Source organism: Orycteropus afer, unplaced genomic scaffold, assembly GCF_000298275.1.
Source record: "Orycteropus afer afer isolate SDZICR_OR568_19922 unplaced genomic scaffold, OryAfe1.0 scaffold00182, whole genome shotgun sequence".
Lineage (NCBI taxonomy): Eukaryota > Metazoa > Chordata > Mammalia > Tubulidentata > Orycteropodidae > Orycteropus > Orycteropus afer.
The window spans coordinates 2,060,322-2,064,537 of NW_006921769.1; positions in this window are offsets into that span (position 1 = coordinate 2,060,322).

Genomic DNA, 4,216 nt, shown 5'->3' on the forward strand with positions numbered 1-4,216 from the left:
GAAAATGATAGCTGCTAATCATCATATTCTCCAGGCCCATAAACATATTTTGAGTTCTGTACCTATTGCAAGGCTCTGTAATCAGTGTTTATTGATTACCTGAATAAATATCTAAACATATTAGCAATATCCACCTGTAGGAAGTATTTAGGGAAGTATCACAGGGCTTTGCTCTATGCCTTTTTAACTGTTCTGCAGTAATTTGGATGAAGCTTTAGAAATTAGGTTTACAGTATTTGCAGAAAACCATAAACTGGGAGGAACAACAAATTTATCCCCAAAGACCCTTCCCGATAAATTACTATTATATGCCCAAGTTAATAAGATGTTAATGCTGTGGTGAAATTCTTTGCTTGTCACTTTCTGAAGGGGATCGAGACAGGAATGAGAGGCCCCATGCTCACTCAGAGAAAGCCTTTCAACCTTTCATACACCTCATGGCTTTTTTCAAAGGAGCTCTGGTGGAACAGTGGTTAAACACTGGTCTGCTAACTGGAAGGTCAGCAGTTCAAACCCGCCAGCTGGTCTGCAGGAGAAAGATGAGGCAGTCTGCTTCTGTAAAGATAACAGCCTTGGAAACCCTATGGGCAGTTCTACTCTGTCCTGTAGGGTTGCTATGTATCGGAATCAACTCGATGGGAGTAGGTTTTAAATGGGTGTGCTTTTTCCAGGTAGCAGTGTGATTTGGGAAATGGAAGTTGATTTGGGAAATGGAAGTTGGTGGCTCACCTTTTAAAGGCAGAGCAGCAGTCTTTAGTGCCCACAATGGAAACAGGAAGCAAAATAAGAAAAACTTGCAGGGGAAGGAAACCTCAGTCAGGGGAGGTTCCATCTCCAGATTCCCATCTCCAGATTCTATGAAAACACAAGCTCTGGAGCCACAGAGCCTGGATTCATCACCTCCCTCATTTCTGTGGCTGGTGGCCATAGGCAAGTTACCTAAACTTAGAGCCTCAGTTTTATCATCTGCAAAATAGAGATCATAATATCATACTCACTTACAGAATAGCAGTGAGAATGAGAAGATTTTATATATGAAACGTTTAGAACGGTGCATGACCATATGCAGTATGTGTTAGCAATTATTACTGTTACTGTTATTGAAACTTGGAAGAATATTTGTTACAATTAGGAGGCTCTAGTTAACAGGATCTCTACCCTTTCATCCTCCCCCCACCCAAAAAAAAAAAAAGGCAGTAATAAAGTTTGGTATAGGGGAAATGTAATTTAGCAGCATAAGTAAAAGGGCAGATCTGGGCTGTTTTTAATACACTGAAAACTTTGATCAAATTGACAGTGCAGTTTGAAGCTGAACAACTATGACTCCACTCTCTCTAGTTTTTACTGTTTTACTTACTTTTTGAAATAAAATTGTCCTCAGCATCCTCAGGCTGTTTCCCAGTATCAGCCCCTCCCTCGTAATGCTTTCATCTACTAATAGAGATTAATTTTCCTAACATACAGTGTTTGTGCTCCATTGCCTATGGGAGTAAAAATCAAACATTTAGGGGTGACAGTGTTCACTTTGCAAGCCCTGGCTCCTTCTTCCTCTCTAAGCTTCCCCTCTTTGCTCCCCATAGTGTGGAGCTGTGTGCTAAAATCTGGCCTGATTCTAGTTCTCTGGTTGATACTCCTTCTCTTTATTTTTACCTGGAAGACTGTACACCTGATTTTTGTCTGTGGTAAAAATGTTATGTTCTGCATGAAGTCTGTTGGAAAGGTCTTAGCTAATGAAAACTTCCCTTCTTATAGTTATTCTGTTTTATGTGACTGTATTAGGTATATTAGCTTCTTCACTGAGCTCTGAGCTCTCTGAAACAGTGCCTGAGTTTGCTCACCTCTGCCCTCCCTCAAGGACTAATGTGGATCTCTGAGTCGTAATTGGGGCTACCTTTGTGCTAAGTTAGAAGTCCGTGGGTGGTGCCAATAGTTAACATGCTTGGTTGCTAACAAAATGGTTGGAGATGCATATCCACCCAGAGGTGCCTCAGAGAAAAGGTCTGGTATCTATTTCTGAACAATCAGCCATTGAAAAACTCTATGGAGCACAGTTCTACTCTAACATATATGGGATTGCTATGAATTGGAATCTTCTCGACAGCAGTTGCTTGGTTGTGTTGAGTTGCCTGAAAACTAATTAGAGGAGGGCATTGGCCCCCAGCTGGCACTTGCTAATCTTTGGGAGTCCTGTGCTCCTATCTAGGCTGCCAGTTGGTTGAAGAAATTGGGTAATCCTTCTTCTTTATTTATTGCTCCCTTGTACTCTTACTTCTGAACTACTCAAACGAAAACCAAAGTCACAGCGATCAAGTCAGTTCCAACTCATAGTGACCCCTATTGGGTTTCCAATGCTATAAATCTTTACAGAAAGAGACTGCCTCATCTTTTTCCCACGGAGCAGCTGGTGGGTTTGAACCACTGACCTTTTGGTTAGGAGTCAAATATCTTAACCACTACACCACCAGAGCTCCTTCTGAACTATTCTAGAAGTCTTTTTTTCTCCTTTCAGTTTCTATACATCTTTGTGCTCTTGAACTGCCCTTGCTTTTCCTTGCTGTCTTGTCTAACCTGCCTTGCTTGCCACATATGAGTACAGTCATTCATTCTTCTTTTCCACCTTCCTATCTTTGTATATCTTCCTTAAAATATTTTTTTTCCTCCAGGCCCCTTTCCTGTATCAGCCTCAGGAATAAAAAATAGCAATGTTAGTTGAAAATGTTTTAACAAGTGGAAAGGACTATCTTTCTGCAATGGTAATACACTGTGGTTGTTTTTAAACCAAGTAAAAGGCATTTGCCCTGTTTCCATCCTATTCAGAGGGATTTCAAACTAATTCTTTATCCTGCCATACGAAAATAACTAGGTTACATGGCTGCTATCTAATCTAAGCATTTTATTCAAACATTTGAAGCTGTTTTTGTTTCAAGAAAATATAAGTTGTCACCAAGCTTTGTTTTATCCAAGGTTTAGGAGAGGTTCTAAGCTGTAGTATGTATACATTGATAATAAATTTTTTAGACCAGCACTGTGAGTTACAATTTAGTTTGTTCTTCCAACATTAAACTATTTTAATCCTAGTTACAATTCCACTGAAGGCTGGAGTTACTCACTGGCTGGTTCAGCTAGCTACAACTTTAGATACCATCCACAGCCCTGTTATTTAAACATGATACAGAAATCATAAATAAAATTTAAAAGGGGAGCTCAGTTTTACAAGGTGAGATTTGATGCTTTGAAGAAACCTCAACAATTTGCCAAAGACCTTGTGGGTCTCAAAATATTCTGTTTCCCTACCAACCAGATTTGGCAGCTTGAGAACTATTTAATTACAAATAAAGACAAATATTTTACCAACTTGCAAAATGTTGATTTTTGTTTTGTTGTTAATTTTGCTCATATTTTTTACTAGTAAACTTAGTATAGTAATATGATGGTCATCCAGCAAATATCAGGAAAGGGATTACTCCCTCATTCTGCATTTCAGCTAATATTTCTTGAATACTGGTTATGTGTAAGGCACTATAGTGAATGTTTCTGGTAATGAATATATGGATTAGACTTGGTGCCTGCCCACAAGAAGTAGGATAACTAAGACATTATATTATAATATAGCAGGTGCCATAGAAATCTTGCTAAAATGCTCTGAGGACTGAAAGATCCCATGGTATTCAGTGAGTGAATCAAGAAGACTTTTGAAAGGAAGTGGAGTGTGAGCTTCAACCATTCGCCAGGTGTTAATTTGTAAAGATGGGGATGGGGGTTACAGATCTAGATGGCAAAAACATTATTAGCAAGATCTCAGAAATAGTGCAGTATGGTGTATGAATGGAAAACAGGGATTATTTGTTGCGCTTGAACTTTCAACAAATAAAAGGGTGTCCCTCTAACTGTTATTAGAGATAAGACTAAACCAATGTTTTTTGCTTTTGTATTTCATTTTTTTGTGATTTGGGTGAAAATTTACAGAGCAAATTCACTTTTCATATAGAAGTTCACATACACTTTGTCTCAAGACATTGACTACAATTTTCCACAATGCAACAGCTCCTCTCCCACTTCTCCCGATAGTTACCTTTTCCCTGTGTCCATCCCTCCATGCACTCCTGCCCCCTGAGCTGTCTCTCTGTGCATAAACAGCCCTTCTTTCTCCCATGATTGTTCTCTCCAAGGAAAGTATCTACCTCAGGTACATGCTCAACTCATATGCCTATCTTTT